This window comes from Corvus cornix, chromosome 2 (genome assembly GCF_000738735.6).
Source record: "Corvus cornix cornix isolate S_Up_H32 chromosome 2, ASM73873v5, whole genome shotgun sequence".
NCBI classification, from domain to species: domain Eukaryota; kingdom Metazoa; phylum Chordata; class Aves; order Passeriformes; family Corvidae; genus Corvus; species Corvus cornix.
The window spans coordinates 50,013,971-50,023,474 of NC_046333.1; the positions used below are offsets into that span (position 1 = coordinate 50,013,971).

The 9,504-nt window shown below is 41.4% G+C and overlaps 1 protein-coding gene across 2 annotated transcripts in view; it reads right to left on the minus strand.

Annotated features, from left to right (window-relative positions):
* The window catches only part of BZW2 (basic leucine zipper and W2 domains 2), a 58,117-nt gene that overhangs the window by 48,311 nt on the left and 302 nt on the right, over nt 1–9,504 (minus strand). Inside the window, exon 1 of one of the 2 annotated variants that reach the window (XM_039549485.1) lies at nt 9,287–9,397. The exons of the other annotated variant lie outside the window; for it this stretch is intronic. The gene's annotated coding sequence lies outside the window, so the exon portion shown is untranslated. Of the gene's footprint in view, nt 1–9,286; nt 9,398–9,504 lie in introns of those variants that run through there. 2 annotated transcript variants of the gene reach the window in all.

The following is a 9,504-nucleotide window of genomic DNA, read 5'->3' on the forward strand; positions in this document are numbered from 1 at the left end:
CAGTTTCTGAAGCCAAGCATTACTGCAGGAGTTATGGATTTCTAACCAGAATATGTTTAGTATCTTTTTTAAAGGGCATAAAGCATCACTATGCCAGATAGCCTTGTTTCCTTCAGAGAAAGCATGCATCCACTCTGTGGTTGTTTGGCCTATATCAGCTTGGCACAATGATATTTGACACTATTAACAGGGAAAACTATTTTCTTGTTTACAGCATCATTATTGATGCACTGGAAAGACCAGTATCAGCAACCTGCTTCTGCAGATAACCTAATAAGGATTCCACGGGATGTGTATCTATAGGTGTCTGCATACATACATATGTACAAGAGAGCGACAACACCAGTAAAAGCTATGTTAGATTTCTACAACTCACTTCCTATGAAGATGCAAACTATGAAGAATTTAAAAGGTTTACTAATGAGACAGCTAAAGGATTTTTTTTCTTTCTGGAAGCCACAATGAAAGGCTTGGCTGGTCCCTCTGAGGCTTCAGAAGGACATGCCAGTTAACCTAGCTAAATCCTAGAATGTAGAGCTGTTCAGTCATGGATACAGCCAAACTCTCCAAGTCAGTGAACTGACTGCTGAAGGCCATGCAAACCAACACATTTGTACCCCACCTCAAATGCTGCTCTGCCTAGAGAATTTGATACACCCTGTAGAGCTGAATAACTAGAAAAGCTAGCATATGTTCTTTGCTAAGGGAGGATAAAAATGCAAAGGTAGGAGAAGTGACAACCTAAATTAATTTTTTTTCAAATCTAAAACAGAAGAGAGCAGATATTCAACATAGCTCTCAACTGGGGGCTTTGCAGTAACTGGTATTTTTTTGCTATTCTTGACAATGGTTCAAAAATAAAGTTGGTATTCCAGATAAGAATATGTTGATATGAGCCTTTATTAACCAATTGTAAGGAGCATGAATTAAAGTACTTTATTCAGTAATTTCGTAGCCTAGTTTTCAACATAAATTAATTTATTGTGGGATTACAAAAAAAAATGTAGCAAGTATGTTGAAAATAATAAATGGGGAACATGGCCTTCAGTCCTTGTCCCCAGTCACCAACACCTTGCTCTCCCTGAGCTTTAAAAGACTTTATGTTGTCTCCTCACACCGTAACACTGCTTTTGCAGTGCTGATACCTACTAAAAAGGTCAACAATTGTTTAAACTGACAGGACAAAGGAAAATGGGGACACAATGAGGCCTTCCTATACTTCAACAAAATACAGCTTAGGGAGGGGACTAAGATACTAAATTAATCCTAGCATCAAACAGGCTATCCACGAAATGCTTTGGTTTGACACATTTGGCTTCAGTGAGCTGGGAATTGCTCACAGATAGAAGTTCAAGAATCCTCACAGGAGAGGCCCGAGAGTCTGAAGCCTTGATGATTTAGCAGTGTAAATCACCAACCAGTCCACTGTCATCATAATCTTGGAATCTTGGAGGCACAACAGCAACGCAAATTGACATACTGAAGGCAGGGCACATTGGGAAAAAGACACTTTTCAGCATACACCAATAAACATTTTAACAGGAATAAAACAATTGACAAAATAAAGTCTTTCTCTTGGCTCTTCTAGAGAATTACAAGCTTCCTTTACTTTTTCTAATTCAAGAAGCCTTTTAACAAGGCCCCACAAAACAAGACAAACAAAGTTAAAACCTGGCAAAAGGCCTCATGCATGAGGCTTCACATGAGTGAAGAAGTAGGTGTTTCCTTGTGCTGGGAAGGGAACTGAGACTGATGGGCAGGATGATAAATTTTAAGGGCAGAGCCAAAGCTTCACATGGCCCTGGGGGAACACTGACTGGGGCCTCTTTTCACACAAAATGTAGGGAAAGAAACCTACGAGCATCTTGGCAGAATATGGTGTTCAACAGCACAACACTGGGCTTCCATAGCACTGGCTGATGGTTTTGGGATCCTCAGGTCTAGTCACAAGAAACCACACATTAAGAAAATAGTCAAAGCAGACCTAAGACAAAAGAGACTTAACAACACAGGCTTCAGAAAGGTGCAGAGACATGGAAAAAAAAAGCAACCAGACTCAAACCAAATTCACATCAATATTGGCGCATACAAAGGTTGTAGATTGAAAAGAAACTCACCATCCCCTCTTCTAAAGGGCTGGCTTCTCCTCAAGCATTTAAAAGAAGTAACATACTTTGTTTTTCTAATTTTCTATTGCTCAAGGCATGAAATGGTAGTGAAAATAAATTACAAGCCCTGTACCTGCTAATGCTCAGTAGTATCTTCCCAAGATTTCACCCGTGTCTCATCAGAAGAAAAAATGACTAATGTATAACTTGAATGCTGAATGTATCTTCTCTCTTAAAAACATTTCTAGACAACTAGAGGATTTTATTTATGGAAACAAAACCTAAAATCAAAGGATCACTTGAGCTTGCAAATTACAAACCACTGAACTGCTTAGACTTCTTTTCTGCATGAAAACACATCTAATGAAAACACATGAGACAGTAGTTATTCCAAGGAAGTACAACCCCAAAGCCATATTTAATTGTTCTGCCTGCAGTAGTTGAAAAAACTGTAGAAGGGTGTAACTCGTTGAGATTCAAGACATCACAGAAGATGCTTCCTTCCAATGTCCCTGGCTAACCTCTGTCCCAGACTGTGTCTAGCATTTCCTTTGCTTGACCTGTCTGTCCTCAGTCCTAATTCTCACTAGATGTAATCCATCGTCTTACAGGCTGAATAAAAGCAGTAATCTTTGTCTGCCACCATGAGTCTGCAAAAACTGTAAGTGATCTCTACACAAAACTTCTCCATCCAACCTAAGAACAGCTCAGATTTTGCAGAGCAAATCCTTATACAGAATGCCAAAATATGCCTATGTATGAAGGACTCTGTGAATTTTAAAATTCACTCTGAAGTTTCTGTAGTAGAAAAAAACCACATTTCTAATTTCAAAAGCTCTTAGACACATAGCAACTAAAAGCTCTCATAGACAAAGTAGGAATTACTACCGATTTACTTCCTGGAAGTATTTTCCTGACTTGCTGGAATTTAAAAACCAAAATATGTAACTCCATATTGGTTATTTGTTTTATATGGCATGTGTGAGGAAGGCTTTTTACTTTATTAAAACCAGCTTAGCAACAAAAACGTATCTAAAGATGGAGTGAGAACAGTCCTGCAATCTGATCTACATGAGCTGCCACTTGCACTTAACCATCCCCATCACAAACAGCAATCCAAGTTGGAAGGTTTACCAGCAAATTGTTACAAACATAGGAGTCCCCTGTATTGTGCTTGCACTATACAACCACATTTTACAGAAGACCAAAGATGTTAAACCCTGAAGTTCAAGTGTTTCATTCTGCTCTCAGCTGTACAGTATGCAAGAATGGTGAAGAGTACTACGGTGCAGTAAATATGGCCACCACACCACTGCACGTGGGTACTGGACTCTATTTTGCTTTTTGTTTTTACTTTTGCAGTCTCTTACAAGATCTACAGCTACATTTAAGAATTATGGTATGGCAAGTTCAAAAGGGTTTTCAGGCATGGCAGGGTATTACTGCACTCCATAGACTTCTCTCTAGGGAGAAAAAATAGGTTTTTTCCGTTTGTCAATTTTCCTCTCACACACCAGCATTACCTCGGAGTGACCCTTGAGTATTTTATTTATCTTTGAACAGATAATTACTATTTTAAATTAACATGTAAGTACTGTTGCAATTGAGGAGAAGATTCATGTTTAATCAGTAGTGGATCCCATGGAAAAAGAAACCATTTCAGAAATCAAATCTAGTCTAATGGGCAACCATGGCAGTTCACAGGTGATTTATTGCTCATGAAATATCAAAATGGAATTACTTCACCAGTACGCGCAGGCAGAGAGACAGATGTGGGTGACAGCCTACTGCCTTATGAGCAACACAGACACAGGAATTCTTGAATTTGCACAGGAGGAATGAGGACAGAAAATAAGCTGGGGAATAAAAGATGATGTCTCCTAAAGCCATCTGAATCTAAGAGCACACATCCATTCAATGCATGATCTAATTCCTCTGTCTTAAGCAATAACCTTAAGCCTACAAACAGGTATATGTATCTGCACATGACTGTAAGCAGAGTTTAAATAATCCTGTCTGGAGGTTAAAAAAATTACTCACTAATTAGATCTAATTAAATGTTTAACCCAAGTGCCTCCACCATTCTTCACCAAAAAAAGGTTTGACTGTCACTCACTAAATGCTGCTAACACTATTTTTCCCAGTATTGCACTCATGAATCTCCAAAAGCAGTACAAATTCTCTATGTGCTGTAGTTTTTCAATCTCCTTCTACACACAGATATATTTCCCCTGCAGCTTTATGTAATTTTATTTGCTTTATACCTCTGAAATTTTGAATTTATTTTAGAAACAGCCATCTGAAAAGCCATTGCAAATCAACTCTTAAGAAAAGCTGTGCTAATGCATTACTGGGGTATTGCTACCACTAGCAAAGCTTAAGTGGGAAAGAGCTTAATCTTGCAAAGGTGCTGAGGCACACCCTGACACACATTGCTCTGCTGTCACTAAACACACCTCAGTCTTTAACAGCAAAAAGCTACTTGCATGCCATCTCTTCCAAATATGGAAGTACCTACCTACATGGAATTCATAGGCATGAAACATTTGTTTAAAGCTTAGATTTCTTTTAATTCAATAAAACCACAGTGACCTAGAGCTTCACACAAAAAAACCTCGAAATATGTATTGTCTGAGCAAGTTGCTCATACTAGAACCATCTAGAACAAACAATTAAGAGAATATGAACTCGACCTCCAAAAGAACAATTTCTTTTTTTCCTGCGCTGGGTATATAAAGGGAGAAAGGGGCGCAGATATCCTATTTTGTTGTGAAAGCAATGCTGACCTTTTCAAAGGAAGCTTTTAATCAGGTAGCACAAATGCACATTCATCTAAGGCACTTACACTGCCCATGATCATCATCACAGTACCTGAACACCTCAAAATTTCTTCTTTTCACTGATATTCCTCGCCCCCCTATGGGAAAATTCTGGTTGCCCTGGCATGAACAGCAGTTAAAGACATAAAAATAAAAGCATATGCTCAAAAATGAGCTTTGCAACCTATACAAATAAACTTGTGATCACTTTTCTTTAAAGAAAATTCTACAGGTGGCTGTTATTCTGTATATATTTTAGGTGCAAAACCACCAAGGCTGGCTCTGCTCAATCAGATCAAGTCTTGGAGCAAACCACCAACACTCAAGTTAAATCAGACTACTAAGCCCAGACAGGAGTACCTTATGGATGTTCAGCTCCCAAACTGGTACTTTCACACTGCTCTGACCTGCATTTCTTGCTGGAGAACACTTTTGGATGAGCTCACCTCAACTGTGCTCATCCAATAGTCTGGATCAGACAATCCTTTGGAGAATACTTTCGTGTCCTGCTGTCCCATATACATAAAATTCCTTCAAGTCAGGATTCAAGAGAAGATGAAGCAGGCGTTAAGCCTCATCTTGCCTGACTTTGGATACAGTTAGAGTCAAGTCCTGGGATTTGCTCCTAAAGTTCAAAGTATAGAGAAAACCTAGCTTTGTGCAAGGTCTCACATTGGTAGTAGGTGGAGATCTCTATCCAGGTTTCAGAGTAGCATCTCAGCTGTAGAGTACCTTGTGTGTAGCTATTGTGGATACACCACTTGTGTTCAAACACGTATCAGTGCTCGCCAGTTTCAGTTATTCTTTTGTGGTCTTATAGTCTACCCTCTGGTACAAAACAGGCTTAGCAATGTTGACAGATCATAACAAAGATCAAGTGGCTGCCCTGAGATCCAGAAACAGATGAAAGTTGAAAAAATGTCTCACTTAAAATAAAATAAAACCACTAAAGAAATCAGTTATACAATGCCAATCAGCTGGGCCGGTGGGGGGGTGGGGGGATGGCGGAAGTAACTTATCCACAGATTACTATTTGTGAGATCCAAGAGGAAAAAACAGAGGATGTTTCTAGCAATAAAAACCCCTTGAACTTGCATGAACTTGAATTGATCTAAATGAATAATCCTATTAGATCCTCTTAACTTTGGCCAGGATATAATTATAAGGATTGGAGACAGCAGGACCAAAACCCAGCGGGGGTCTGTCCGCAAGGCTCAGCTCCACTTGAAGGAGATTTCCTATTGCCCAGGGCATGCAGGAAGACAGAGCTAGTTTACAAAAACACTCTTGGCAACCATATGAAATGGATTTTACATTGGAATGACTCAATACACCTAAGACTTCAGCTTGGCAAAAAGACAATGGCAGGGGACACCACAGGTCTGTTAAGGCATGACTGCATGTCAAGGTTGAACAGGAACCAATTCCTCATTGGCTCCCAAAACTGGGAGCTGGAGATTGAACAAAACCATGAAGTAGCAGGTTTAAAAACAGGAAAAAAGAGGTCCTCTTTCAAGCAGTCAGGAAAGTTATAATCATGGGACGCTGCATACACACAATTTACTTAAATTCAAAAAGCCTACCAGCTACCTTAGGCCTTCAAATATAAAGACAAAGACACCACTTTTTGCTGAAGAAATCCCTAGCTGTGAACCAGTGTTCACATGGGAGCTAGGAAATATGTCATAGAAGTATGAGTACTCGTTTGACCTATTATTTTATTTTCCCCTGGATAAAATGTACTGGGTCAAACAGGTTTCTGACCGTGCCAGGCCAGGCACTGAAAGAGACTACAGAAACTTTGACCTCTGCAGAGTACATGGCCAGAATTCAGGCAACCCTCCAAGACAGAAGTGAAGGCAGGTCATTCGAGAGAAAACAGTGAAACCAGTTCAGCATTTCCTTTCCCTCTCTTCCACGTCCAAAGACTGAGAGTTTCATGGTGCACTCTCCAAGGCATAGAGCAGTCTCTTCTCCCCAAACTTGACCCAAGAAAAAGCTTATTGCTCTGTACATTCTCCCAAAATGAATATTACTTAATTAAAGAAATCCTTGTTATTTTCTTGCATGAATCTTACTCTTGACAATTGCACACAGGCACTTAGGATCACCTATACATTGGTAACAGTAGCTATCACAAATCCCCACAAGCATACCTCCAGGCACTAAAACCAGCAAACTGCTGGGGAAAAATGTCACCACTGGTTCCTGCTTCACAAATTACAAGTATCAGATGTATCACCTGATGAGGAAATAAGGAATTCTTAATATGTACACATATAATTTAAAATCTAAAAAATGTTCTGAATCACAGTCAGGTTAACATTTCCTTCTCCCACTGTAATACCCAAAATGTAAATTATTAATTACCAAGCAGTAATACCCACATCTTAAATATGTGAAACAAACAGATGCAGCAGATAAAAGAAAATGCATTAAGGGGCAAGACACAAAGGCACAGAACATACATTTTCATATTCCAGTTCCCTGCCCTGACACTGACTCCCTACACTGCCTTGAAAAAAAACCACCTGTTGCCTCCATGCTTCAAATTATGTTCGTAAAATGGAGGCAATTACACTTCATCATGATCTCACAAGCATAAACTGAAGATTGTGAAATGTCTGCATATGACAGGATTGAAGGTCATACAGAAGCCAGGTAAGAGCAAGAAGCATGTTTTAACTAGCACTGAAAGTATTTTATTACCCTTGCAGATGGAGCACTCCTGTAGCCTTAGTCACCAAGTAAGATCCAGTGAGGCTGCCAAGGAAAAATTGTGTTTGACTGTTCACTCTGTGATCTAGGGTGCGATGGCAATACTGACATTCTCATATTAAATAAAAGGAATGTAATATGCATACTTTTGTATGCTGAATGCACGACAGGTTTTGGGTGTTTTTTTTCGAATGCAAAAGGAAGCGTGAAGGCTCTCGTTATTTAACAGTGCCACAGAGATTATCGGGGCATTGTAGTATCACAAAATTTGTTCACAGCAGGTAAAATTCACACCCTGCAGTGAACCAACAAAAGACCACTTAAACCCTAATTTCAGCGTTCATGGTTGAGCCAGTGACATACTTCTGTTAGCACTACATGGGGATATTTTTCTGGATCAGAATATTAAAAGCACTTGTGCTTCAACAGTGTTTCCTTCAAGGCATTTTTGGTTTCCCACAAAAGAAGTCAAGGGAATCTGTTATAATCTGAACTCCAAACCACTTATTTACACTTGTTGATGCAAGTAAAACTAAACGGTGGTACGCCCCTGTATTTCCATAATTTTTAAAACCATGGAAACATACACAGTTTGGCTGTTTTGTTAAAACATAATTGTATCATATTTTGGATTTTTTACCCAAATAGTTATGAAGATACACTATATTCAGAGAGCATGCTCTTCTATGAGTGAGACTTCACCATTTCTGAAAGTCAGTCAACAAGTCATCAACAGACATCAAAACAGAGAACAAGAGTAGTACTAGAAAGAGAAATTTCAGTATGTAAAGATTGAGAAGAGCTACAAGTACTAAGGAAAGAAAAAGTTCGGCTTGCTTATAAAGCTATGCCTTCAAAAATTAGTTACAAGGGAAAAATGGGTTCCTTAAAAGAAAGAATAAAAATATACATTGAAGAGTAGGGCAAAGGAGGGTAAAAGCACCAAGTACCAGAGTCCTGCTCTTTTCTCTGGTACAGGCAAAAATCAAGGATATTAAACCTCAGTCTGTCCCTTGGTGGGCATCTGCAGGATCGTCCCTGTGCCTACCGAGCTTCCGCTGGAATAGTGGAAAGTTGGATCTGTAACAAAGACTATTCTTCCACCAACAGTTTAATTTTAGAAAGGCGCCAACAAAAGGCACCGCTCTGAACACCCCGAGCGCGTTACTTCCCCCCCCGATCCATCAACGCCCGCTTCCTCCTGGAGACACGATGCCGTGGCACAACCACGGCTCCATTCGGCCGCTTTAGCCAAATAAACCGCTCTTCCTGCCTGGAAAAAAAAACAAACAACAAAAAGCCCAACCACCAAACCAACCGATGCCATAAAAAGGCAAGAAAGCAAGTGCACAGAAGGAAGGGCCGGCGTGCACAAGAGTCCGCACCGCCGCCCTCCCGCAGCGGACCCAGCGCCGCCGGTGCTCCGCAAACCCGAGAACGGCGGCATTTCCAAAGCCGGGATCCAGCACCGACACCGGGGCTGTGACGCCGCCGCCCGCCCTGCCCCGCCATGGCCGCCGCGCCCGCCCGCCCGCCCGGAGCTGCCCCACGGCAGCCGCGGTCGCCTGGGCAGCGCCGCCGCGGGGCTCCGGCGGGGCTCCGGCACAGCTTCCGCCCGGCGCTCTCCCGTCCCGGCCGCACCTGTCGGGTGGTTGCGCGGTCCGGGGCGGGGAGGGCGAGCGAGCGCGACAGCAACGGCGACGGCGGGAGACAATGGAGGAGTGAAGGACGGACACATTGACACACGGGCTCCTCCGCCCGCCCGCACCACTAGCGGCACCTCCCCGGGGGGGGAGGAAAGAAGGAGCCGCAGAGAAGCCAAAAAGGGGAAACAAAAGAAAAGAGGAACGTATTTCTCA